Source organism: Cornus florida, unplaced genomic scaffold, assembly GCF_030987335.1.
Source record: "Cornus florida cultivar Cherokee Brave unplaced genomic scaffold, ASM3098733v1 CherokeeBrave_3.0.0_Hap2_Chr06, whole genome shotgun sequence".
Classification (NCBI taxonomy): domain Eukaryota; kingdom Viridiplantae; phylum Streptophyta; class Magnoliopsida; order Cornales; family Cornaceae; genus Cornus; species Cornus florida.
The window spans coordinates 59,193,891-59,212,526 of record NW_026775576.1 but is presented as its reverse complement, the minus strand read 5'-3'; the positions used below and the strand labels follow the sequence as shown (position 1 = coordinate 59,212,526).

Below are 18,636 nucleotides of genomic sequence, written 5' to 3'. Positions count from 1 at the left end.
CGGATTTATTTGAGATTTCATTTACAACGAAATGAAATCTAATTAGAGGATCAATAAATGCAAAAGGATTGCAATATATATTATTATGGGATAATTTTACTTACCTCCCCTGAGGTTAGGTGTAATTACAGTTGGTACCCCTCACATTTTAAAAATTACTGTGACGGTTCCGATATTCACCATTTTTCATTTTTCCAGAATTTTGTTGATGCAATGACATTTTCGTCTTTTCACATCTTGTGTACGGGATCTTAGTTGGGTCCATTTTCATTTGATGCATTTTATTTTAATTGAATTGTGTAATAATTGTATAGTGGTGCACTTATATGTGTATGAGGTGTAGAATTAAAGAAAAAGAAAAGAGAAAATAAAGAGGTAGTGGTGGGACCCACCTCTATTATTTTCATGGGCTAGAGACCACATTTTTTTTGGTCTTATTTTCCATTTCTCTCTCTCACTCCCGTAGCCCCCCTTTCTCTCATCTCTTGCTTTGCTTCTTCTTCTTCTTCTTCTTCTTCTTCTTCTTTTTTTTTTTTTTTTTTTTTTTTTTTTTTTTTTTTTTTTTTTTTTTTAATCAAACTTTAAGCTTTGATTCCATCTTCATTTCTTGCCGGATTTGAGTGCCGTTTAAGGCAAAACGAAGCCCACTACGAGCTCTACGCATCCATACGAACAATTCCAGATTTGGTGCGCTCCTTGGATTTCGAAATTCAATACCCATTTCAAGGGTTTTGTGCAAATTTGAGGTAGGGGCTCTTAATCCACAAGTTTCTTGCTCCTATGTGAATTACATCTTCTAATTTGATGCTAGACATGCTTACTTATGCTAGTTGTAGTTTAAAGAAATTATAGCACGTGTATGTGGTTATGTGAGAACTTGTTTTAAATGTTTTATGTGGAAATTCTTGCTTATGTAATGATTTATATATGTTCGTTGTGCTAGATGCATTGTTGTACAAGAGTATGTTAAAATCCCTTGAGAAATCCTTGCGAAATTTTGTCTTGCTGCTTAAACAGAGTTGAATGTGAAATGATGATTAAATTCATGGTATTGATGTACTCATGCACTTACATTGGGCATGAAACGGGAAGAATGAGTTTGAAATGAAAAAGGGATTTGGGGAAGTGTTTTGATGAAATGGTTTTATGTAAACCCGGTCGCTGCGGGGGTACCAACGGGCCGAAGGTTAATATAGCCTAGTGGGGACTAGGGAGTCGTCTTAGCGTGGTTGAGCTAGCTGGGCCCCATAATGATGCTGCGGGGTTACCAAGGGTCAGGGACACTAGCCAATCCTCCTCTCGTGTCGCGGCGGGGTCACCAAAGGGCGGGCTGTATTAACAGTTTGAAAGTTATGGTTTTAAGAAATGAAAAAGGGGAGCGACATTGGCATGCATCTACATTTCATGACATTGCATTGGTTGTATATGAGTTTGGTTAGAATGTTGTATTACCTCCCGACATTGTCTGATCCCCATTTCCTATTGGCCTATTCCTTGTATGGATTCATAAGGACACAAGATGTGTGTCTTAAGTGTCACCTGTTGAGCTTTATGCTCACCTTACTATATATATATTTTTCAGGTCTTGGGAAAGAACCGGTGGACGATAATCCACCTTAAGCTTGAGAGATGTTAGAAGATCATTTTTTTTGTTCCTTTTGTATTAGGCCACCTTCTTGTATATGTATAGTTTTGGAAATGTAAATAAAGTTGTTCAAACGGCCTTGTAAATTAAGAATGAAACTTACTTTGTTGATGTAATTGGAGTGTTGGAAGTATTGTATATACATAATTCTATGTATTTCAATCAATGGTGTTGTAATATGATCGCGGGTTAGTTTGTTCGTTTCTAATCATAGAATGACTTATGATTGACGTTTTATATTGAGCTCGAATCATTCCCGAGTATTCTTTTTGAATTGCACTATACTTAGTTTAATTGTCATTAGGTAGTTGATTCATGCTTGAAATTGATGGTTTACACTTTTCATTGCACTTGTTAGCCACATATAGATTACATAGTATTATTTCCCCAATTAGTTGAAAGTGAGTGAGTTAGGGAATGTGCTTAGTGGTGAATCCTACACCCTAAATCTCTTTCCAATCTCTTAAACTCTATTTCTTTATTGCAATCATTTAGTTTAAAATTAGTTTTAATCACAAACAAAACCCTTTTGGCAATCACATAAGCACTAAAGTAGAATTCAATTCTGGAAAACTTATAATTGTTTAGATCTCTTGGGACGATCCCTGCTCACTTCATACTCCATAGTATAAGTGTTTAGTGGTTTTATAAATTTTAAAATATGGTGCCCACTTGACATTATTTCTAAACCTAAAGTGTTGTGTATTATTTTGTGCACACGCTCGGTCGCACCATAGTTTTGGCGCCGTTGCCGGGGATCTAACGGTTTTGAAGAATTGAATTAAACATTAGTTCTTTGTTGATTGTCTACTTTTAAGTCATTTTAATATTTAAATATTTTTTTTTATTTGATTTGTCAATTAGGTACTTGAAGCAAAGTGGAGCAAACGCTGGACTTAGAAGCAATTAAAAAAATTTGAAGTTGCTTAAGGACCATCTGTAAGTTCTCTTTAATTTTAGTACTTTAATTGTATACCAATTTGCATGCTGTGGACAGCCCAAGTGGAGGCTTAAATTGAATTGTTTTATTTTTAAGTCCAAGTATACCTTCTTGTAGAAGGCATCGGCCCGTGTGGAGGCATTTATTTGTTTTAAGTGCATTGATATTATTGAGGAGTTTGGGAATATCGTATGTGGAGGTTAAAATTTTGAAATGTTGGTGTGTTGACTTGTTCTAGTGCATGCATGGTCGTAGATCACTTAATCGTCCTCTTGCTCCTGTAAATCAAAATCTCGAAATTTTTCTTCGGCGTTTAAGAAGTAGTACTAGGGATAGTCATCTTAATCTTTCAAATTTTGATCTTCCATCACCTTTAATGGAAGATCCAATTGAAGATCCCATTGTAGATCTTGGTCATGTGGATCATAATGGTGTGCACCACCCACCACAAGTTCATATTGTGGATCCTCAAGGTGTGCATCCACCCTTGGGAATGCCACAACCAGTTAATCATGCGGTGCAATAACCTAATCTAGGGATGCCAAGGCCAAATGTTGTTCCCCCAATTGGTGAGCAACAACAACAATATGTTCAAATGGCATACCCTCAACAAGGTCAAATGACATATCATCAACAAGGTCAAATGCCATATCCTCCTCTCAATCCTCTCAATCCTCCAATGGTCCTTAGGGATCGTTACACTCCAAATTAATATAATGCACCCACTTGCATTCAATTGCCAAATTTCCGTGCTCATCATTATGAGATTAAAGCTTCCACCATTAACATGTGCCCCCTTTTCTATGGGTTGAGCAATGAAGAGCCTTATAAACATTTAGATGAGTTTTTGGAAGTCTGCTCCACCGTGAAAATCACGGATGTTCCGAAAGAAGTCCTAAAAATGAAGCTTTTCCCTTTCACTCTTCGGGATAAAGCTAAATATTGGTTCAATAACTTACGGCCGAATACAATTACCTCTTGGGCACAATTGCAACAAGAGTTCTTAAAGAAGTATTACCCCGCAAGTCGAACTGATGCCATGAGAACTTCCATTCGTGAATTTAAACAACAAGAAGGAGAACCCCTTCATGAAGCATGGGAACGTTTGAATGACTTGCTACGGAAGTGTCCACATCATGACATTCCTAAGTGGCAATTAGTTCAATGTTTCTTTTCAAGTTTATCCGATGCCAATAAGGGCATTGTTGATGCTTTTTGTGGCGGAAGCTACATTGAAAGAAATGAAGATGAAATTTGGCAACTTTTTGAAAAAATGAGTGAAAACTCAATGCATAGATCTTCATCTTCTAGGGGTAGTCACCTAGCACATATGGGAGGAAAGAAAGCTATAAATCAAATAGACTCTTCCATGGAAATTGCCACAGAGGTCAAAAATCTTACTCAAAGGTTTGATACATTCCTTTTGAATCAAGGTCCGGCAACTCAATCATATCCTCACCATTCCAATGAAATGTGCATGACTTGTTCTAGTTACACTCACCATACTTTAAATTGCCCTCTTGGACAAATTATACCTAGTGAGTCTCAAGAACAAGCAAATGCAGCTTTCATTCATCAAGGGAACAACCCTTATTCCAATACTTACAATCCGGGGTGGAAAAATCATCCCAACTTTGCATGGAGAAATCAAGGAGACGGTGCAAACCCTCCTCAAACTTAAGGTTACCAAGCAAAGTATGTTCCCCCACATCTCCAAAATCAAAATCAGAATTCTCAAGGTTACCGTCCTTCATTTTATCCTCAGAATTCTCAATCCTATTCTCAACCTCAAGCATCAAATTCTCAATCTTACTCTAATCCAAATCAAGCGCCTCCTAAAAGTTTCGCTTTTGAAGACAAAGTCTTGCAAGCTTAGGTAATCTTCAAAAAGATAATCAAATGTTTCATTCTCACTCTCAATCAATTGCAAAGCTTGAAGCTCAAATTGGGCAATTAGCTAATTCTTTAAATGTGAGAGAGAAAGGTAAGTTGCCTAGTCAAACTGAGACCAATCCTAAAGGGCAATTTATGGCGCAAGCAAGTCCTTCATCAGAATTTTCTGGAAATGAGCAAGTTCAAGCAATTACTACCTTAAGGAATGGTAGGAAAGTGGATAATAAGGTAGAGGTACCTAAGGAGGATAATGAATTGGCACAACCAATTGGTTGCATCCATCCCATTCCAAATTCTATTCCAATTTCCTTGGATGCTAGTGGTTCCAAAAAGGACATTCCATCATCTTCATCATCATCTCCCCAATTAGAGAAGCCTTATGAGCCAAAAGCTCCATTTCCTCAAGCTTTGAGAGAGACTTCATCATTTGGGAGACAAGAAGGAAAAATTCATGATATGATGGAAGTGTTTAAACAAGTGAAAATCAATCTTCCTCTTCTAGATGCAATTAGGCAAATTCCACCATATGCAAAGTTCTTAAAGGACTTGTGCACACAAAAGAGGAAGAGCAAGGGAAGGGACCTTAAGAAAGTGCTTTTAACAGAACAAGTGAGTTCCATCATTCTTTCTAACACTCCTCCTAAGTTCAAGGATCCGGGTGCTTCGAATATTTCTTGTGTTATTGGAAACCAAGAGGTTCGTAGAGCTCTCCTTGATTTAGGTGCAAGTATCAATCTCATTCCATACTCTGTTTACTTACAATTAGGATTAGGGGACTTGAAGCCAACATCGGTAGTCATCCAACTAGCCGATAGATCAATTAAAAAACCAAGGGGAATTGTTGAGGACATTCTAATTAAGGTTGATAAATTTTATTTCCCGGTTGATTTTGTGGTACTAGATACTGAGCCAGTCCCTAATCTCACTAATCACATTCCAGTTATCCTAGGAAGGACATTCCTTGCCACTGCCAATGCCACCATTAATTGTAGATCCGGCATTATGGACATCTCTTTTGGTAACATGATGGTTAAGCTTAATGTATTCAATGCAAGTCAACATCCCACAGATGAAGATGAGTGTTTCTTAGTAGATATCTTGGATGAAACCATAGAGGAGACTCTTCCTTCTATTTTATCTAAGGATCCTCTTGAGGCGTGCCTTTGCGAAATGTTTGAAAGTTGTGGTTTTGACACAGAAGGATCCATAAGTGAGGTGAATGTTTTAATGGACTCTGTGGCCACTTTGGATTACCCACCTTGGAAAAGCAAGAAAGAACCTCTTCCTTCACTCTCTAGTACTCCACCAGTTCCATCTCTCATCTCTCCTCCTATTCTTGAGCTTAAGCCCCTTCCATCAAATCTGAAATACGCCTTCTTAGGCCCAAAAGAGACTCTTCCGGTCATCATTGCTTCCAATCTTGAAAATGACCAAGAGAATGATCTTTTGGAAGTGCTTAAAGCTAACAAAGAAGCCATTGGATGGAGTGTGGCTGACTTAAAAGGCATTGACCCTTCTATTTGTATGCATCGCATACACATGGAAGAGGATGAAAAGCCATTTAGGGATGCTCAAAGGAGATTGAACCCAAATATGAAGGAAGTTGTCATGAAGGAGGTTATGAAACTTCTAGATGCGGGAATCATTTATCCTATCTCTGATTCCAAGTGGGTTAGTCCAACTCAAGTGGTTCCCAAAAAGTCGGGAATCACAGTTGTTGAAAATGCTAAGCGTGATCTCATCTCGAAACGCACCGCCACTTCATGGCGTGTTTGCATAGATTACCGAAAGCTAAATTCTGCCACTAGGAAAGACCATTTTCCATTACCTTTCATTGACCAAATCTTGGAAAGATTGGCTGGGCAACAATACTATTGCTTCCTAGATGGTTATTCAGGGTACAATCAAGTGGCCTTAGATCCATTGGATCAAGAAAAGACCACATTCATATGTCCTTTCGGTACATTTGCTTATCGACGGATGCCTTTCGGATTGTGCAATGCTCCTGCCACTTTCCAAAGGTGTATGATGTCAATTTTTTCGGACATGGTGGAGAAGTATTTAGAAGTCTTCATGGATGACTACTCGGTTTTTGGGTCCTCATTTGATTCGTGTCTCCAAAATCTTAAAAAAGTGCTTCAAAGATGTCGTGAGACTAATCTTGTATTAAGTTGGGAAAAGAGCCATTTCATGGTTCAAGAAGGAATCGTGCTTGGACATGTCATCTCTAAAAGAGGAATAGAAGTAGATAGAGCGAAAGTTGAGCTAATTTCTGAATTGTCTCCACCTACTACGGTGAGAGAAATCCGCTCCTTTCTAGGACATGCCGGTTTTTATCGCCGGTTCATCAAAGACTTTAGCAAAATTGCTAGACCTTTGTGCAACCTTCTTGCCAAGGAGACTCCATTTGTCTTTGATGAAGCATGCCTAAATGCTTTTCATCAACTTCGTACTCTTCTATCATCCGCTCCCATCATGCAACCTCCAAATTGGTCATTACCATTTGAGATTATGTGTGATGCTTCCGACTTCGCAATGGGTGCTGTTTTGGGGTAAAGGGTAGGTAAACTACCATATGCTATATACTATGCGAGTAAGACTTTCTCAGGTGCCCAATTGAACTATTCTACCACCGAGAAAGAGTTACTTGCCGTAGTATATGTCCTTGATAAATTTCGGTCATATCTCTTAGGATCCAAGGTAATTGTGTTTTCCGATCATGCCGCTCTTAGGCATCTTTTATGAAAAAGGAAACCAAACCTCGCTTGATAAGATGGATCCTACTTTTTCAAGAATTTGACTTTGAAATCAAGGATAAAAAGGGCTCCGACAATGTCGTTGCCGATCATCTGTCTAGATTAATGGTTGAATCTTCTTCAAATCTTGAAATTCATGAATCATTTTCGGATGAACAACTCTTTCAAATCTCAAATGGGACGTTGCCTTAGTTCGCCGACATTGTTAATTATCTTGTAATCGGCAAACTTCCCATTACTTGGTCAAAACAAGAAAATGACCGATTCTTTGCTACCATCCGGAAATACTATTGGGAAGATCCCATTCTGTTTCGTTATTGCCCGGATCAAATCATCAGGAGATGTGTGCCGGAAAGTGAAGTTCCGAGCGTCCTTGTGTTTTGTCACACACTTGCTTGTGGTGGGCATTTTAGTGGAAAAAAGACAGCTTTGAAGGTTTTTCAAAGTGGGCTCTTCTGGCCTACTATCCACCGAGATGCCTATAACTTTTGTAAGGTGTGTGTTCGGGGTCAAAAGTTGGGATCAATGTCAAAGAGAGACATGATGCCCTTAACTTCAATCTTTGTAGTTGAAATCTTCGATGTATGGGGCATAGACTTTATGGGACCATTCCCAATGTCTTATGGCTTTCAATACATCCTCGTTGCCGTTGATTATGTTTCAAAGTGGGTTGAGGCTTGTGCTACCAAAACGAATGACCACTCCGTGGTAATTGCATTCGTTAAATCAAATATCTTTGCTCGTTTTGGTATGCCAAGGGCTATGATAAGTGATGGAGGAAAACATTTCTGTAATCAATTCTTGAAGCAACTTTTCTTGAAATACTCCGTTACACATAAAGTGGCCACTCCCTACCATCCCCAAACATGTGGGCAAGTCGAGGTGTCAAATAGGGAAATCAAGCATATTCTTGAGAAAACTGTCAATCCGACCCGAAAAGATTGGTCAAGAAAATTGAACGATACTTTGTGGGCTTACCGGACAGCTTACAAGACTCCAATAGGCATGTCTCCATATAGACTTGTTTATGGGAAGCTTTGTCATCTTCCGGTTGAGTTAGAACACAAAGCACTTTGGGCAATAAAAAGGCTCAACTTTGATCTTGATAAGGCTGGAAAGGACCGTTTACTCCAACTCAATGAGCTAGAGGAATTGAGAAATGATGCCTATGATAGTTCAAAAATTTACAAGGCAAGGACAAAAGCATTTCATGATAAACATATTGTAAAAAAGTCCTTTGAAGCCGGTCAAAAGGCTTGGTTATTCAACTCTAGGCTCAAATTTTTCCCTGGAAAGCTTCGAACCAAATGGGAAGGCCCTTATCAAATTATCTCCGTCTCACCTCATGGGGCTGTTGAACTTAAAAATCTAAAAGATGAAGGGACCTTCAAAGTTTATGGTCAAAGGCTTAAACCATACATTGATGGACAAAATTTTCAAAGAAATGTGGAATCTGCCCTCTTGGTAGATCCCATTTACTTTGAAGATTAAGAACATCTCACGTCTTTCTAGCGACATTAAACACTAGTTGTATCGAGTTTCTCCTTCGTTGCATTTTAATTTCCATTTTATTATTATTATTATTTTTTTTTCCTTTTTTTTTTTAATAATAAAAAATAAAACTTAATTAATTTCTCTAATAATCTTTACCTAAATAAAAACTAAAACTAACCCTAATCTAATGGCTCACTGGGCCTTAAGTAACAATCTCATTAAAGCCCAACAGTTCCCAAAATGAGCCCAAAAATTAAATAAAAACTGTAATGTTGCTAAGTCCTGGGAGATCGATCTCCCCACCCTGGGGATTGATCCCCCTAGAGTTGACAAATTCGTTTAAGCCTTATTCAGCTCCATTTTTGCCCCGGGCTATTTGGTTTGCTTCTTCATCTTTGGGAACATCATTAAAGGCCCGAAATTGACCGCTTTGTGCCATTGTCTGAAAATCTTTGCTTAACTCCAAAAAGGCTTAATTGGACCGTTCTTAGCTCATTTTAACTTTATTACCCTGAAATACACATAAACATAAATTATGACTAAAACATAAAATTAAGATAGATGCAAAGACTAAAATACCTTAGCTTAGATGCTGAAATGTGCAACATTTAAGCACTTATCACTTTTCAGTTTCTCCCCCATTTTCATAGCACAACAGTTGAGTATCAGGTTCTTGGCTTGGGATCTCTATTTCGATCGACCGAAATGGTGCATCGGTCGACTGAAACAAACTCTTCACTCTTGGGATCTCACTTCGGTCGACCGAAATGAGGTTTGGTCGACCGAACCAATCTGCTGCTCTCGGCATCTGCCTTTCGGACGTCCGAAACAGAGATTCGGACGACCGAAGTTTTGGAGCCCATTTCAGACGACCGAAGCTCCACTTCGGTCGACCGAAATGAGGCTATTTGGCAAGCTTCTCTTTTCATCCCGGATTTTGCCACTTTCAGCATGTTCGTGTTCATGGGATCGTCTTTAAGTGTAGAAAAGCTGTGGTAACGGTGCTTTGACTTTGGAAATGTCGTGTTGGACCTAGATCACCTCGGGTTCGAGTAAGGACCCGTGTAGCAGTTCGGGACTCCGGGTCAGGGTCGTTACAATTACACTGACCTCCCTCAAGGTTAGGTCTGGCGTAACACTTTCCCCTTTCTGATGAAAGTCAACGCCGGTCAATGCCTTTTTTTGTTGGCATCCTTCAATTTTGAACATGAAATATCATTTTTGCCCTTACTATAATTACAAATATATTTTCTTTCTTACTTTTGAATTCATAACTACCCTTATATCCTCATAATCACATTTTTTTTAAAATTCAAAATTACACCTTTCCATACAGTGTATATATATAATAGACTATATATAACTATTTTCCTCAATAATCTATATACAGACAAATATATACATACCAGCAGCAGCCGTAACAGACTGCAGATCAACAGATGGTGACTTGCTGCATATGTCACCATCTGTTGATCCGCGGTCTGTTATATATGCAGCAAGTCACCATCTGTTGATCTGCAGTTTGTTACGGCTGCTGCTTCTTCCTCCATGCCTTCTTGGTTGAGTTCTTACGGATCTGGTCTTTGACCCACTTCTTTTTCAGCCAGCAACAAGAAATTGCAGATCTCGTATTCGCCGATCGACAAGAACTTGGCTATGGCAACGAAGAGGATGGCCGTTGCGGAGGTCCTCATCGCCGCATCAACAACCACCATGGATGGTACTCCATCCTTTAGGTCGACCGCCGCTTCGACGAGGTCGATCTCACCAAGAGGCAGTACCGCCTGCTCGCACTTATCCTCCACCCCGACAAGAACAAGTTTGCCTTCGCCAACTCCGCCTTCAAGCTCCTCGCCGACTCATGGGCTGTCCTCTTCGATCCAGCGATAAAATTACTTTACGAACTAGAAAGAGAGAGAAAGCGGGGGCTCAGATTTTGGATCCGGACCATTCTCTAATGCCGGTACACTTACAAGCCTCCGTTACCCCGCCGGAGATGTAGCTGCTTTTGTTCCATAGCATCATCGGAGGTAAGTAATTGTGTTATGGTGGTGGTGGTGGCTATGGCCGTCGTGGTAGTGGTGAATATGGTGGCTTTGTTATGGCGGCGGTGCAGATGGAGGCTTTGTTGTGGTATATGTTCTGCAAATCTAGGGCTCAAGAAGGTCAAACTTTAGGAAAAAGGAAAAAAAACAAAAAGAAATCTTAATTTTAGGGAAAAAATGTTATTAGGGTAAAAGAGTAATTTGACAATTAATTATCATTATTAATATAATATGGGGGTATATTAGTACATTCACAAAAAATTCTAACATAACTAACCGGCGATAACATTGAAGGGAGGTCAGTGTAATTTTTGAAACGTAAGGGGTATTGCCTGTAATTACGCCTAACCTCAGGGGAGGTAAGTGAAATTATCCCATATTATTATTTATTTTATATATAAGAGATTCGAGTATGACTAGTTTCACCACAGATGTCACCATTTTATGATAGCATGCCACCACTTCTTCTCATGCGCATACAGGTGGAGGCAGCCCATTTTGCAGTCTCTCTCTACCATGTAAGCTCACCAAAGAAGAAAACACCACCTCAGAACAGCTACCACAGCTGTTCTGCCACCACCAGCCATCATGAAGGAGAAGGAGGAGGTGGTGGTGGAGGAGTAATACAATTACCTCCTCCCCATGCCAAACCCATTCTTTTTCTTCACAAAATTCTTGTCCTTCCAAGCAGAGATCATCTACAACTGCTTGGTTTCTCTCTGCTCACCCTTCATCTCTATCTTCTCCCTGGCTACTGAGTCCCTCTACCAAGTAGAAGTGGCGAAAGACCGAGTTGAATCGGTGGTCCATGCCGCGGCCACTGCAGTCCCTTCAAGGGTTGCATATGGCAGCAACCTCCTGCTGAGGAGGCTAGGGTTAGGGTTTCTGGGTGCTGCGTATGTGGGGATGGTTCTAACAGTGGTCATGGTTTTGGCAGTCATATTGGGTGTTGGGTTGGTGCAGTTTTGGGTGGAGGAGCCTGTGATTGTGAGAGAGAAGTTGTACTTTGACTACACTGATATTCATCCAAACGATGTCTTATCATTTGGTGGTGGTGGTGGTGGTGGAGGATTTGGATTTGGACTTGGATTTGGAGGATATAACAAAAATAAGACGATGGGTGTGCTAGTTGGGGACACATTTTACGTTTCTTTGGTTCTTTTGATGCCTGAATCTGATTTCAATAGAGATATTGGGGTTTTTCAGGTATGCATATGTTTTCTCTTAAATTCATCTTTTATTGTTTCAACTTTTAATTAAATTGGTGCATATAAAAAGATTTCAGTGGGAAATGTGAAGGAAAGACAATTTTACTTAATTAAGAAGGTTAAAATAAGTTGTACGGCAAATAAATTTCAGATTTAATGTACTAGTTATTTAGGCATGGTAGGACTCTATGGTTTTAAGAAATTGATATATATGGTGGATTTTAGTTAGGTTCATTTGATTCTTCAAAAATAATGAAATTGTGTTTGGGAGCATCGAATCAATACCTTAGAATAGAAATTTGACGAATTCTGTGAGATTTCTCTGCTGCCAAATGTAATAGATCATGGCTGCAAAACACAAATTAGGGGTGGCAAAATGGGTCAGAAACCATCAATCCTCCCATATCCGCCCGCTTTTTAATGGTTATTGGTGAACCATATTTAGTTTGAGGGTTAAGATGGGTTGGATAATTTTTAATCACTTAATTTGAGAGTCAAGATGGGTTGAGTAATTTTTAACCATTTAATTTAAGGGTTAAGATAGGTTGAATATGGTTATTCAATCCATATTTCACCCATCACATAATAAACACACGACACACATCTATTCTATATTGCACTCAATTCGTTTTTTTTTGCAAAATTCTCTCGGTCACAATTAGGGATGGCAAAATCTCCATACTCGGCGGATCCCCTCCCCACCCCACCCTGTTTATTGCCCTTATATGTTATAAAATATTACTAAATTACATAGCTATATATATAATATATTCACTTCTGAAAGTGAAACCTTAGATCTATTCCTTCGCAACATAGAGAAAAAACATAGTCGTTGTGCATCAAACATCTGATCATGTTTTAAATTGTTATAATTGTGCTGAAGATTTATTAAATTAATTATTAGGTTGAAAAATATTATGGCTGTGTTGATTTTGTTGAAGGTGAATTGAAATTTAAAAAATGTTATGCGTGGCGCGGCGGGGATGGGGATAAAAAATTTGATCAGAGATGGGGATGGGGAATGAGATCCCCGCCCCACCCGCCCTATTGCCATCCCTACTCACAATCTTCTCTCTCTCTATATTTGTTTCTCATCAATCCCCTATCTCTAAGTTTCTCTCTTTAAAAGTTTCTTCTAAAAAAATAAATAATTAAAAAATAATTTTAAAAATTTTAAATAATTAAAAAATTAAAAAATAAATTTTAAAAATAAAAAAAATAAAAAATTTAAAACCTTTCAAAAAAATAATTTAAAAATAAAAAATAAATAAATTTTTTTTAAAAAAATTTATTTATTTATTTATTTATTTTTTTGACAAATTTAACGGCGAAGCGAAGGAGGTGCATTTTAGGGGTGTACAGAAGAGGCCGTGGGGGAGATGTGCTGCCGAGATTCGAGATCCGGGGAAGAAGAGCCGTGTGTAGTTGGGGACGTTCGACACGGCGAAGGAGGCGGCCAGGGTGTACGATGCTGCTGCGAGGGAGTTTCACGGCAACAAAGCCAGGACTAATTTCCCGGTGGGAGGAGGTGAGTGTAGGAACGTTAACAACGGTGGTGGTAAGAAGATAGATGTGATGATGATCAAGAAGAGTAGTTGTAATCAGAGTCCAGATCGATTTGGCTCCGCCGTGAGGTTTCCGTTTTTGCAGCAGTAGTTCCATGTTTCTCCGGTAACCGAAATTTTGCCGCCAGCGAGTCAGGTTGTCTATTTTGACCAGATCCTGCGGCATGAGAGGATGAATCAGGACTATCTCCATCAGCTTCAGAATCAGCGGCTGATGTTCGATCACACGACGACGACTTTCCGCACCAACGCACACTGCGGTGGTGGGGTCCAGAGTGACTTCGACTCGTCCTCTGTAATTGACTTGAACCAGAGCGACGTCAAGCTGAACACAGCTCGCGACTTCGATCTCAACTTTCCCTCGTCGGAAAACGCCTGATGTTTTTGGAAATAGGGATAAGATAAGATTAGGTATCAGAGGAGTGTTGGAGGTTTGGTGAAATTTTTTTTTTTTAAATAATTAAAAAAATTTAAAAATAATTAAAATTTTTTTAAAAAATAATAATTAATGGATCCACGGGTCATAACGGTTGATTCTGCTCATTTTTAACTCGCTCATTTTTATGAACGAGTTGAATATGGGTCTTAACTCATGTTGACCCGTCTATTTTTCATCCAACCGAAATCCGACCCAACTCGCCCATTTGTCAACCCTGAACACAATCATCTAGTCCGACTTCTTAGAGATTTTCTTTTGATGTTTGCCACTGTCCTTTTTAGATCCCATGAAAGAATACTTCTATCAGTCGAGAAGGGGTCCATGATGCGAAATGGAGAAGATAAACAATTGTTGAATTTCTAAGTTAACTAATTGATAAAGCACCTGAGAGTCCTAAACTATGACAAATCAAATTCCCGCATAAATAGTCACATCTAATAATGGACCATAAGATTGTCATAGTTGCTGCCATCATATCTTTGAATTTCTGAACGGCAACCTAATAATTTCAACCTCTTTATTTGATCGAACAATGAGAATCTTTGTAATTTTTATGTGCATATCTTAACTCCACACATACAAACCCATTGTCTGCACTACTCTGGTACAGTTGAGGATTGATACACCCAAAAGGGATCAGCCCGAATGTTATTTCCTTAGGGTTGAGTCTCCAATGGAACAAATGCGTGTCTGAGAATATGGTACTAAGCTAATAATATTGCCATATTGGTCCCTTGCTCTTGTAGCCGAAATTTACATCTTGTAGGCCTCTATTATCAGAATATGGTACCAATGATTATATGTGATTAAAATGTCACTCTAAGAGAACCGGATGATATAAAGACATGAATGACATAATTAAGGATGTCCACCTGATACACCGCGGCTAAATTAAAATACACATGGCACACATTAATTGCTGAATTATCATAATGAACATAAATTTGACATCTCCATGTAACTCTCCAAACAAAGTACCAAAGGGAGCACTTTTTATCATGACTCCCCCCTACAGAAGCTAGTTCTACTGTCATTTTAATCATTAATAGTTAGACACAACTCACCATTATCTGGCTGCCGAAGGCACAGAGGAATCTCTGCATCCCACCTATCAATTAGATCTTGCCCAGAACTATCCACATCATCATTATTAACTTTACCTTAATCCCATATAAATGGAGTGGGTCACATGAATTCTCTCTCTCCAAAATTTTTTATTACATAACAATTCACCTACTATATTTAATATTTTAAAATCATTTATAATTACCTCATCCCTCGTATGTTAATTTTGGCCTCTCTCTTTAATTGCTTACCTTCTATTATAACTAGTCTTCCTCGTTTGACCAATGCATCGCTAGGTTTCGGCTATATATGACAAAACCATCTAAATTTACCCTCTCAAATTTTCTCACCAATGGGAGGTACACCACTTCACATTTTCATTAATGATCCTATCTCTTCTGTTTACTCCACTCATCCATCTTAACATTTCGCAACATAAAGGCATTGTTCTTGTTTCTTTTTTAGGACCCAACATTCCGCTCCATACAACATAGTTGGTCTACAAACAATCCTATAGGTTTTCCCTTTAGCCTATGTGTTATACTTGCATCCCATAAAATCCCACTAACTTGCCTCCATTTTGTCCAACCCACTCCAACTCTACTGGTTACATCACTATCCATCTCTCCAGCCATGTTCTAAGTTTGATAAATACGAAACGATTTAGTAGCAAGGTTATAAGTTTTTTATTTCTACTTATTATACTTCTATATATGTTTTAGGATGTTTACTATATCTTTTTGTCCCTCTAGCTTTCTGGTTCTAATGTCAATGATTCCCACAATAGTGTTTCATGTTCCTTGATCAATCAGTTGCAAATGGGTAATTCTTTTTCTTAAAATAAGAGCTTATGTTGGGTTTGATGATTGATAAAATTAACAGAAAAGCAATGAATATTGAACTTCAATTTGTGTTGAATAGTTGTTATTCATGAGTTTTGTTATCAGTTGACCGCAGAACTCATATCAACTAATGGAGATATAATGGCTAAATCTAGCCAGCCCTGCATGTTGCGGTTTCGAAGCCTTCTGGTTCGGCTCATGCGGACATTTCTTACAAGTATACCCCTGATACTAGGAATAACATCTGAAACCCAGAAGATAGTCATTGCAGTATTAAAGCACAAGGAAGGGAAGCCGAGGACGAAATGTATCAGAATAACCTTGATTCCGTGGCCCGGAACTTATTCTCTTCCCCAGATATACGAAGCTGAGATTTTCCTGAACTCTCAGCTCTCTCGAGGAAAAGAAATTGTGTGCCGTTGGAAATGGACATTTTATGTGTGGACTTCACTCAATATGTACATTATGCCTCTTGCAATTCTTGGCTGTTGCTTTAGGCCACTCATCTTCCCAAAGATAGCAGCAAATTTCAAGCGATCTTCGACCAAGGAAGTGTCAAAAGAACCAAGTGATCAACCACGTCAAAGGGCTAGAGAGGAAAGGGATGTTTCAGAGACATTGCGAAGATGGCGTCGAAGTAGAAGCAAGAGGAAGGCAATGCTGTTGCAAGGGTATTTGCCCGAGGCTGAAGGCTCGTCTGCTTCGAGCATTACCATAGCTAGAGAAGATATGAGTGTGACTAGAGACGACACGAGCACGGTTGTTGGAGAAGATGATGGGGATTCAGAATCAGTCCATTTCGGAGCCTGGGTTGACAGGTAAGTTTTGACGTTCTTGTTGTTCAATATATGTAATTATACTTGTAAGGAAATTTTGTAACATTCCATTAAGAAGTCCTTTGCAGTTTGTTTGTGTTACATATATAGTACACGCATTTTAAATCAAGTGAAGATATAGCAAACTCAAATACTTAGCTTCAACCTGTGAGTTGAAGATGAAAAGGAAGAGAAAGAGCCCCAATGGGAATGTCCCTGTGGGAGTAAATGTTACTTTCATTTTACTTGAAATGTGTAAAAAATATTTTACAAACAACCAAGCACCAGAAACTACTGAATGCATTTTGAAAAAGATATTTTACTTTGAAACTGAAGGACCCCAACTTTTTTTCTTTTAGGGTAGGTAAGCAACACACACACACATGCACCCACCCTCTACACATTGCCCCCATGTGGGGTTTGAATCTCCACCTGTGTGTTTGGGGAGGAGAGTTCATACGGTTTGGGCCAATGGCCAGCAGTGGCAGAAGAACGTCGGTCCCGACCAAAGGACCAAACAGTAGTTGACAATTTCTCCTTAATATGGAAGTTGTAAAATCTCATATTTGAAATATGGTGATCTAAAAGGGTTGCCTTTTTTTCCTCTTTTGAACAGGAAGATGGAAAGGATCAAGCACTTTACTCCCTTTTTCTTTTCTTTCATTGCCAGTTATTTTATATATTCAGCATCTGCTAACCCTAATTGATGCCCTGACAAAACAATGTAAAGAAGCTAACCCTGTGCAGTGGGACTTAATGTGAAAATGCAAGAGACATACATTTCATGAGTCAGACAAGACGAGCTAGCGAATACTGAATGTGAGAATATGAATTCAAAAACATTCCTTAATTCACTAACAGCCTTAACAGCTTGTTTGGTGCCGAAGATCGAACGATGGAAGGAAGGAAGAGGAGACAAGGAAAGAGAAGGAAAGTCTTTTCTTTGTTTGGTAGGTCAGAAGAGGCGAGGAAATGAAGGAAAGACAAAAGCCCCTTCTCTGGGACGACCATAACCCTTCCTCCCAAAGTGGATGAATGGAAATGACAAGGGAGCTATTTTTCTTCCTTTTGACATTATTACCTTTTCCAAACAGCCATTTGTAGTGTATAAAGAAATAATGATCACCATCACATAAGACCTTTTCCTTACCTCATTTCCTTCATATTCAGTTGAACAATGAGAAGAAAAGACAAGACTTCTTTCCCTAGAAATTCCATGTCCTTGCCTGCTACCTTTCCTTTATTTCAACTTTTCATTCTTCATACCCAACCTCCACATAATTAATTGTTATGTTGTGACCCTAGTTTTATTTCAGCCCGGATTAAAAAGTGAGCTTTGTGTGAGGCCCAAGACCACCAAAGCTCTAGGGGTCCTGCAAAATTTTTTTGACCCATTTTTTTCTTGCAATTTGTGTGTTAGAAATATAAAAGAGATAGAGAATAGAACTCTATATTGTATTGATGTGTGAGATGTATCTAAGAGGGTTTATGTGTGATGAACAAGTAAACCCTATATGTATATGGTAACCATATATGTGGTAATCTATATTATACAATACAATAAGGGAAAAAATCACATAACCCCCCTCTATTATCATTTTCGTCTAAAAAAACTCCCACTAAAATTAACCACCCCCTGAACTAAAGAAATGCTATCAAGTTACCACATACCCGTGACCGACCCGTTTATTAGGTTGGGAAATGACAAAATTAACCTTATGATTTAATATTAAATTAAAAACTGATATTTATTATTGTGAGATTATGAAAATGCATATCTTCTACCTCTTCACTCTCTCTCTAAATCTTTTACCCCTCTCTCTCTCAAATCAGTCTCTCTCTAGCAATGCCTCCATTTTTCCTTATCTTACTCTTTCTCTTCCCACTTTCTCACTCCTTTTCTCTCTCTCCTCGCACCACCGCCATTTC

General features: G+C 38.7%; 1 non-coding gene and 1 pseudogene across 1 annotated transcript; one reads left to right on the top strand and one right to left on the bottom strand.

The window, feature by feature from the left end:
* Positions 1–3,621: 3,621 nt before the first annotated feature.
* LOC132315246 (small nucleolar RNA R71) lies at positions 3,622–3,728 on the bottom strand. The gene has a single exon (XR_009483606.1). It is a non-coding gene; the product is annotated as a small nucleolar RNA R71 (small nucleolar RNA).
* Positions 3,729–11,361: 7,633 nt separating this feature from the next.
* LOC132314878 (seipin-1-like) lies at positions 11,362–16,903 on the top strand (annotated as a pseudogene).
* Positions 16,904–18,636: the final 1,733 nt, after the last annotated feature.